This window comes from Crinia signifera, chromosome 3 (genome assembly GCF_055691185.1).
Source record: "Crinia signifera chromosome 3, ASM5569118v1, whole genome shotgun sequence".
Lineage (NCBI taxonomy): Eukaryota > Metazoa > Chordata > Amphibia > Anura > Myobatrachidae > Crinia > Crinia signifera.
The window spans coordinates 21,786,372-21,797,240 of NC_139219.1; positions in this window are offsets into that span (position 1 = coordinate 21,786,372).

Sequence of the window (10,869 nt, forward strand, 5' to 3'; positions counted from 1 at the left end):
AGAATCTCCTGCCTCTTACAATGACCCATAGAATGGGAAGCAGATGAACAAAGTGTATTTGCAGGGACTCTGGAACACAGACAGAATGATTGTACATCTCTGCAGAATATGTTAGTCCTATGTACATAAGTAGATTATAATTACAGGAATAAGGTGATAATACCCAGTGTCACATTTGTATAATCACTGCCAGGGATTTCCTGAGTGAGCTGTGAACATTAATAATTGCTGCGATTATTTTCATTATTTGACATGTTAATGAACACTGAGGCCAATTAAAGCCGACAGACGCAGACTACAAAGACGACAGGCCCTCCGGAGGGTTTACTAATATTAAATATTCAGAGTTTAGATGCAGGAAGAGAGATCTGCTTACAGGATGGAAAAAAATTAGCCTGGGATGAATCAGCTGAAATAAAATCTGCAAATGTTGGACAAAGAGCAAATTGCAGAAACCTTTATACACCGAGCAGAGATATCAACGTCAGCCAGAGATCTCCTGATCGTCCAAACATAATAGATACTCATAGAAGACCAACTAGAACTTAGTATCGCATAGTACCACCGCAGAACTTCCACATTTTACTCATCTATAGTTGGGGTAAGCCGGTAAGCAGTACGGACCCCACTGCCGTCAACCGGAACCAATAAAATGTCTTTCCAACTATGGCTTAATTAAGTCCCCACGTTCTAAAGCACAAGAAAGTCATGAAAACCCACCGCCGGCACCAATTAGCTCCTGGCAATTTAGCAGAGGCTGCCGCTGAGTAGGAAGGCAGCGCCGATAGGTGGACAAAGACTAGGTTGACAGTCAATGGGCCAGATTCTCTAAGCTTCAAACGTGATAAAAAGTAGAGTGATAAACAGCCAGCCAATCAGCTCCTGCCTGACATTTTTCAAACACAGTCTGTGACTCGGCAGGTAGGAGCTGATTGGCTGGCTGTTTATCACTCTCCATTTTATCACTTTTGAAGCTTAGAGAATCTGGCCCAATATGTCAATGCCATATGGTCAACAAAAGCACACTCTAGACAGGTCTATGGTTGACGCATGAGAAGGTTCATATGCGTTATTTTTATTTCTTTCAACTTTTTCACATTTTACCATCCTCGTAGACACTAATTGGGAACAGTAAGAATAGGTGTGCAAGTATGCACGAAGCATGTCCATTTCCATGGCAATCTTTCGCCTATGACGACATTGTGCATGTTGACTATTGGTTTTGAACTTTTGATGATTGGCCTAGACACGGTCAACCCTATTTTACCATAATCCCAAACCTCTATGACAGTAAAGTGATGTTAAATTCCAGCCAGATATCTCTAGCTGAGCATAATTAAACCCATACGTGGGTCCGACATAGGGAATATCCTGCACTCCCTGGTGGCCAGTTTTATTTGTTATGTCAGATTTTGATTGGAGGGGTTGTTAACCATTTAAATTAAAGGTGGGTGTGTCTATGTGTATTTATAAACAGTTGTTTATGGGTAACCCCTCCTCTTTTCCTTCTAGTAATCCCTCACGTCTTCCTCTGTATCTGTCCTTTGTTCTTGGCTTTGGGCGGAACAAATGCATGGTCTTTCTTGGTTTGCTACCCGGAATTTCCCTACCAGGAATTTAACATGAGCCCCTCCAGATGTGTTAAGTAATTACGGAGAGTTGAACACTAATATTTGGGTTTGTTTGAATGGGGGGTGTTATATACTGTTATTTAATCCCCTCCAACATGACCCATTCCATTAGGTACAAAATGATCTGTTCCTGGACTTCCCTGCCAGTGGCCGTTATAGAGGTTGGACTCCAGCACAATCCAAAATTCAAAGAGGGGGAGTCACATCAACTGCCAATGAGTCCAGGGCAGTGATGTTTGGTGTGGCAGTAGGTGTGCCTCCCTTATTTGAATATTGGACTGTGCTGCAGCCCCACCTCTGTAACTGCCACTGGCAGGGAAGTCCAGGAACAGAGCATTTTGTACCTAATGGAATGGTTCATGTTGGAGGGTATGTTATTTCATGTCACTCATTCTTGGTCCGTCACTAATATTAGGGATTAGCTTAAAATAATAAACTGTTCAATCACATTACAAAACCTGACATGCCAACTCTTGTGCCTGTTCCATTATTTAAGTTATAAGGTAATTATTACAGGGGCTAACGTGATTTACTAGGAGGTAACTGATTTAAAGGTTTGCATGCCAGTCACTTGGTCAGTCCCGTCTTAGACAAAGTCTAATGTTGGATAATGAAAGATAAGGAGGGAAATTTAATAGGACGAGAGATTCCGAAAGTGAGAGATTTGGTGAGAAATCTCCAGGTTTTTGTTTTTAAAGCGGCAATCATTTACACTGCAAAACCAGTTGATTTTGAAGTGCAAATGATTGCCGCTTTAAAAAAAAACCTGGAGATTTCTTACCAAATCTCTCACTTTCTGAATCGCTCATCCTATTAAATTCCACCCCTAATGTTTAAGGTATTTCTTGCACTTTCAATGTGTATGACTTTGGCACTAACCATTCACTAGGTTAGATAGATAGTTCTCCTTCTCGGCTAGAGGTATCAAGCAAAGCGCGCCACTGCCACCTACAGGAGCCACATATATTGCAACCTAATCATACAGAATTTCTGCATTGAGACAAAGTTGATGCACTTCCTCTTGGCTGAGCTTCGTTACTCACCTGGACATTTGGAAATACTGTAGCTGAGGGATTTCCAATGCAAGTCAAGTCCAAGCTTCTCATAAACAAAGGGTCAGGTGTTTCTATCAGGCGATAACAAAAAACTATAAACTCAGCCATATATGTACAGTCTAGATAACATCTAGGATTTTGATACATCGCTCTGAGTATGTGTTAATATGTGTGGAATTTCTTGTAAGCAACAGCAAAGATCCTTTCCAGATGTACTAAGCCAGAGGGCCAGATGTATCACGCTACAAAAAGTGATAAAGTGGAGAGGGGTAAACCGCCAGCCAATCAGCTCCTACCTGTCATGCCACAGGCTGGGTTTGAAAAAATGACTGGTAGGAGCTGATTGGCTGGATGTTTATCACGTTCCACTTTATCACTTTTTGAAGCTTGATACATCTGGCCCTTACTAGAGAGAGACAAAGTTGAGAGTCAGAAAGTACCAGCCAATCAGCTTCAAACTGTCATTTTTGACACACAGGGGCATATTTATTAAGCCTGGTGTAGTGATGAAGTGGCTGGTGATAACGCAGCAGCCAATCATAGCTGGGCTATTATCATTGGCCACTTTATCATAAATCTGCCGCACGACCAGTACCATGGCAGAGAGGAGCTGATTGGTTGATAGTTTCTCTCTCTTATCCCTTTATCTCTCCAAGCCTTAGTACATCTCTCCCAAAGTAACCAATCACTCCATGTCACTTTACAGCTAAGCCCCTGTCATTTCCAACAACAATGATACTTTATCTCTCTCCAAGGTTTAGCACATTAATATTTCTACACTTTATGGGGTAAATTTACTAAGATAAGATTTCTATTGAAGATGGGATATTTCCCGTAGCAACCAATCTATTATCTTCTAGAAGATGCTAAATAAATAAGTAGAATCTGATTGGTTGCTATGGGCAACAACTCTCATCTTAGTTATAAACCCTTATTTCTCTACCAGCTTTGAACATGCCTACTGCCTTGGAATGTCCCGGAAGCTCATAAATGGTACGTGAACATTAATTTGACCCCATTAAGGTCGATGCATTGGGTCAACCACTGAAGGTCAACATAGCTTAGGTCGACAGGGTTGGAAGGTTGACACAAGCATTAGGTTAACAATGACAAGGTCAACAGTCAAAAAGTCGGCATGAGTTTTTCAAGTTTTTTTTTTTTTTTGAGCCGACATGAGCCAAGAGGCGGTATTTCATGCCTACCATCCACTAGGGCGTGTGGTGGGGAAATATAATAGTGTGCCAAGTGCCATGAGCTATGCCAAGGGAGTCCATGTCAATTATGTTGACATTCAGGACAAAAAAAAACATGAAAAACTCATATCAAACTTTTGACTGTCAACCTTTCCACCGGTTGGCCTAATGCTTGTGTCGGGATACGGTCACTAGGTCAACAAGCATAAGGTCAACACCACTAGGTCGACTTGCAGGAAGGTCGACATGACTGAAGGTCGAAATGGGTTAGGTCAATAGGGTCATTAGGTCGACACATGCATTAGGTCAACATGGGGAAGGTCAACAGTCAAAAGTTTGACATGGGGTTTTTCACATTTTTTTTGTAAATATTTTTTTTGGGCGTAGTGGGAGAATAAAAGAGTGTGCCGAGCGCAGCAAGCCATGTTAGGGGACATGGTGCTATGATCCACTGTGTCGACATTCGGGTGAAAAAAAAACTGTGAAAAACCCCATGTCAAACTTTTGACTGTCGACCTTCCCAATGTCGACCTAATGACCCTGTCGACCCAACCCATGTCGATCTTCCTCCATGTCGACCTTCACTCAAGTCAACCTTCCTGCATGTCGACCTAATGACCCTGTCGACCCAACCCATGTCAACCTTCCTCCATGTCGACCTTCACTCATGTCAACCTTCCTCCATGTCAACCTAGTGGTGTGGACCTAATGCTTGTCGACCTACTTGCTGTCTATCTAATAATCCATACCCTTTGTGTCGACTTTTTCAACCCTGTCGACCTTAGCCATGTCTACCTATTTTAAGTGTTTACTGAAAGCCTGTTGACCTTCAGTGTTGACCTAAAGTTGGTCGACCCAATCCCATTCAAAATGGCACAGCACACAGTGTATAGCTGAAATCGCACCCAGCACACATCTCATCGTGCTTAGTAACTAACTCTCGGCTCATCAGCAGAGTGTTGTGCACCAGCAGTAGCCAACTCCAGTCCGTGAGTCGGAAACTACCAACAGCAAACCTTTTCCAGGCCACCTAACAGGTGCACAGGTGTATTCAGTACTCACTGACACATTTGGAAATATCCACAGGCGGAGCTAATTACTTCATGTGTGGTTCTGTGAGCAGACCTGGAAAACGTTCACCGTTGGTGGCTCTCGAGGACTGGAGATAGGTCTAATTCAGGGGCAAACGCAGGATTTTCAGAAGGGGGTTTCCAGAGATGCGGAGCAAAGCACGGAGGTGGACACTTAGGTGACCCAGTATATGCCGGGTCAGTTAAAGTATTATAGATAGACCAAATGTATATTAATAATAATAATAATAATAAAAAAAAATATATATATATAAATATATATATATATACTGTATATATACACATATACTGTATATACACATATATATATATATATATATATATATATATATATATATATATAAACAAAGAAATTCTGCGCAACACTTTAAATTTCAATTGCTTCACGTCTGTAACACCAATAACTCAGTGTATATGCAGTGCAGCTCACTCCAAAAGAGGCTAGTCGGACCTCAGGTATATTGGAAATGTGGACAAAGAGAAGAAGGAGCGCACACTTGATGAGGGAATTGGTAATGGTATTATCATTGATAGTGAAAAAAAATATATACTAAATGAAAACCCCCCACTAGCATTATTTTACTTTATGCCTAAAATACATAAACGATTGGTAAAACCGCCTGGCCGTCCCATTATTGCTGGCATTAAATCGGCAACATCAGGTCTATCTGAATTTGTAGATATACACATACAAAAATATGTTTTAAAGCTTGATTCATACACCAAGGACTCCACAGAAATTTTATTGTGGTTGAGGGATTTCGAGTGGAAAGATTCCTATCGATGGTGTACCATCGATGTGGAGGCATTATACACCTCTATACCTCATGATGGAGGTTTGTGTGCCGTCCGCTATTTCCTCGATAGGGATCTTTCCATCGAAGAGAAATTTCGACAATTCATCATTGACAGCATTAAAATTGTAATGACCAATAATGTATTCGTATTTCAGGGTGAATTTTTTGCCCAACGATGTGGGGTTGCTATGGGCACCCCTTATGCTCCCAGTCTGGCAAATCTATACCTTGGCCAGTGGGAGGAGTGCAACATTGAGATAACCCAGATTTTTAAAAAGAATATCGTCAGTTACCATCGTTATATTGACGATATTATTATAGTTTGGGACGGTGAAGAAACGTTGTTTAATGATTTCATGACTTGCATTAATACCAATAGTTTTAATTTAAAATTTACCTCCAAAATTGATGCCAATAAGATCGAGTTCCTTGATTTATTTTTAGACACCACTAACTGGTCAGTGGAGAATCCACGGATTGAAACTAGCACTCACATTAAAAAGGTTGATAGCAACTCATATGTCAATTTTAATAGTTGCCATCACAAAAAATGGATTAATAATATTCCGTACTCACAGTTTGTGAGAGTACGTAGAAATTGTGCGAATGATATAAAATTTGAAGAACAATCCAATATATATAGTGAAAGGTTTCTTGAAAAGGATTACCCTCTTGAATTGGTTAAAAAATGTAAAGAAAGAGCATTCAATAGAGATAGAAATGACCTGTTGCGCTACAAGAGTCGAGTGAATGAACAGAAAAATGTGGTTCCCTTTGTGACTCAATTTAACAACAGTAGTCACAAAATTAGACAAATTTTATCCAAACATTGGGACATACTTTTGTTAGATCCCATATTAAAGAATATTTTGCCATCCAGACCCCAAGTGATTTTTAAAAAAGCGGCGTCTTTAAAATCATCATTAGCCCCCAGTATGTTGAGAACTATTCATGGTAAAGATGAGGGATGGTTGAAAACCCGTAATGGTTTTTATCCTTGTGGAAAATGTAAAATTTGTAAATTTGCTGATAAAGAAAGAGCCACATTTTGGAATTCTGGTCACACTAATTCTTGGAGCGTAAAGAGTCGTATGACTTGTCTCACTACACATGTCGTTTATATGTTGTCTTGCAAATGTGGAAAGCATTATATTGGTAAGACCAAACGTATACTAAAACTCCGAATTCTTGAACATACTAGGAGTATAAAGAATCGGGTATTAGCGCATAGTGTTCCACGGCACTTTGCCTCTTGCTGCTCCTCCGATATTGATAATAATTTCACATTCAAGGCTATTGAACATATTGTTATGGATGAAAGGGGAGGTGATATTTTGAATAAATTAAGCAGGAGAGAAACTTTTTGGATATATACCTTAAATACGTTGGCTCCTTTTGGTCTTAATGAGGGGGTGGACATTGTCCCTTTTCTACACGTGTAATGTTTCGGTTAGATCATGGCTACTGGGAGTGTGTTGTTGTTGGGTTTTTGCTCCTGCACGTTCCCTATAGTGGTCATGCTCGTGCTGGATCATTGTGTAGTTCAATGTCCATTCTCCTTATATTCATTCATTTATCTATTTTTATGATATATTCATTGACATGTTTATACTTTACATATTGTGATATTTTAGTTATTCATTCATGTTTTCTAATATGTATCTTTTCTTCTTGTTCCCGATTTTTCTTTCTCATCTCACAGATATTAGTAAAGTGGTATACCAAATGGTTATTTACCAATAGGAATAATTAGCTGTATTGAATTAATAAATGAATGATTTAATTATACTGCTATATGTAGTTAAAATCTAGATATGGCTTTTAGAGTCTTTTTTATGCATTTATATTTATATTAAAATATAATCTCATTGAGATTAGAGCGTTTTTTATTTTTATTTCTATATATCTATGTTGTAACTTCAACCTGCGATGTTTATTCCGCTGGTTGTATTTTGTTAAATATCCTCTGAGTCTCTGTATTTTTTGTATTCTTTGTATCCTCTATATAGTGTGATTTAGCCTGTCAAATTTGTGAACGAGCATAGGCTGTTTGATATTGACGTCAATTAGCTGGCTATTTAAACCTAGACCATACTTACCTTAGACACGCCTCCTGACGAAGTCCCAGGACGAAACGCGTTGGGGCGTGCCTTTCCTGACGTATCCTGACGTATCCCATCACCGCTGCTGTCTTGTGTCCGTCTGTTGTATGCCGTGCTGAGAACGCCGCCGCTGCCGCTGTTTCATCGTGGTCGGAGAGTCTGGAAGTCCCCAGGTCCCGGTCCTTCAGCGTGCCTCGCCTTGAGCTGTGTCACCCATTTGTCCATCAGTGGTCGGAAGTTGCTGGAGTCCCCAGATCCCGTGCCATTTACATCCAATGTATGTGTGAACTTTTGCTGCTGGTTACATCGTGGTCGGAATTGCCTGGAGTCCCCAGATCCCGCACCTTCCAGCATGCTATACTGTCGGTGACTATTCTCATGCTGGCTTTATCTATTTTTTATGCTTTGAGCTTATATGTTTATTTCTTTCTAGTAAATATTTTATATTTAGCTCATGTGTGCGCTCCTTCTTCTCTTTGTCCACATATATATATATATATATATATATATATATATATATATATATATATATATACACACACACACATACATACAGGGGCGTCAACAGCAGTGTAGACACCTGGGCATAGAATGTATTGGGGCCCCTACCGATCCTCCAGCGGTAGGGGTGGGGGAAGCTTTGATGTCCTGCGGGTGGTAGGGGGTATTATATCAACCGCTCAGCATGTAGGGCCTGGATCAGTAATTTCCACTAATTACCCCTTTACTGCACAGATGGTGGGAGAAGGGGGCATTGGGCTGAATGAAGGGGCCCTGATACATAACTTCCAGGGTGGTAGAGGATGTTTAATACGCAGAGGAGGGGTGTATAGTGGAGTGGGCTTATTATTCATAATTTTCTGGTGGGAGGACAGCTTGCTTGACTGCAGATATCTCCAGTTCCCAGAAATAGATTTCTTAGATTTTAATGAAATTAAAAACTAGAGAATCCCTCCTACCAAATGGTACTGGGGACTAGGGGATCAGAGTTCAGGAGGCAGAGCAATCTGCCAACGAGAATATAAAACTACATACCAGGTGTGTGGAGCTGGGGCAGTAACCAGCTGCTGGAAGGCTGATATCTCTGGTTCTGGGAACAGTAGAGACAAGCTTCTAGTGTCCATCAAAGGAATATACCCTCAGAAAAACTCTAAGTCAGACAGAACCTGAAATATCTGACTGGGAAGAGCAATTAACAGGCTTGGATGGGGACCACTGCTTTGAAGTCAGATATCTCCGGTTCCCAAGGGCCGATTTTTAAAATTCTTGTACCCATGGAAAGAGGGGACCCCCAGCTTTCAGCCTAATGTCCTTAGACTCCTGGGGGGGTTTCTGGGTACTCAGAACCCCCCCCCCCCCTGCGTGCGCTACTGTAATTGCACAAGACCTTTATCATCCCATGGACACCTGAAAGAGGATTCCAAGCTTAAATACCACCCTGATTTTTCTTCCACCTGGACTATCTCCAACATGGGCCATTTTTGTTATTTAAAATATATTTATGTTTCATATAATGAAATTCATGATTTGAGTAGCAGGGCAATAATGCATTATGACATCACAATGCAAAGGTGACTGGGATTTGGAAACAGCCTTCCCAAGGGATTCAGTATTGAATCCCGGCGGTCGGGATCCCGGCGTTCAGAATCCCGACGCAGGAATACCGACAGCCGAAATGCCGACAAGGGGGGGACGTGGATCGCCCCCCCTTGCGGACTCGCTGCGCTCGCCACGCAGCGGGCCCGGTGCCTCGCTACGCTCGGCACACTAATTTATTCTCCCTCCAGGGGTGTCGTGGACACCCCAGGAGGGAGAAAGTGTCGGCATTTCGGCGGTCGGGTTTCCGGCGTCGGGATTCTGAACGCCGGGATCCCGACCGCCGGGATTGTAACTGTATCCCTTCCCAAGGACAATCCACAGAGAGGAACAAACAGCAGAGATAAATGTTACATGTCTCTACTGATGCAGTATATTACACTGTTCCTCTCCGGAATAAAGCATGATTTGATCAATGATTCATCTTTCAACTGGCAGCAGTATTATGAATGAAAGTTTGGATCTGATGCAGGTTAGAAATGGTTATAGTGTCTCATCTGTGATGAGCAGCTCCTCCTGGGTCATAGAGATGAGCAGTGGTGAAAAGACTGGACAATGGCAGGTGCTCTGCCATGCAACTTGGGAACTGTTATATGTGTTGTTTCCTATTGGCACAATTAGATCCATGGCGAGGTGTGATATGACCTCACTGGGGAATTCATTTAATTATTTTTTAATGTGGCAAATTTGATGTGGAAATGTGGTTTGGGGAACCCATTAGTTATTGTGGTATTGGCACCCAAAAGCAATGGATTTAGGCACTAAACCAGTGGTTAGAGCACCCAAAACATGGACTTTTCACCGATTTCTGTTCACAGGAGAGTGCCAGCAGAAATATGGGCACCACCGTCTGATCAGAGCAACAATTGAATTGCTCCCACTAGTTAAAGCCGCAATAATTCCACCCTCTGGGGGAAATTTACTAAAGGAAATTTGTAAAAAAAATAGGTGTATTTGTATCCAGAAATACACTTATTTTTTACATTTACTATCCAGAAAATATGGCAATTCGTATTCGTATTGATGTGCTATCAATATGAATACGAATTGCCATATTTTCGGGATAGTTATACCCCTTTCACACCAGCCTAAATTCCCGGGTTGAGTCCGGGAACAACCCGGGACTAGCTCTGGTGTGAAAGGTTCCAGGGACAAATTCCTGGGTTAATTTGCCGGCAATTCAACCCTGCAAGGTAGCAGGGTTGCTCCCGGGTCCTTCCAGGGTTACTGTCTGGTGTGAAAGGTGTAGGGACATGTCCCTGCTTCCCGTGTTGTCTCTGCTAGTGTTGATTTGCTAGCAGAGCAACTTCCTGTTGTAGTGGACACTCACAGACATGCCCAGAGACAGCATACAGCGTGCAAGGAGACACAGTGCATGTTCTGTGGCACCACAGACCCCAGAAG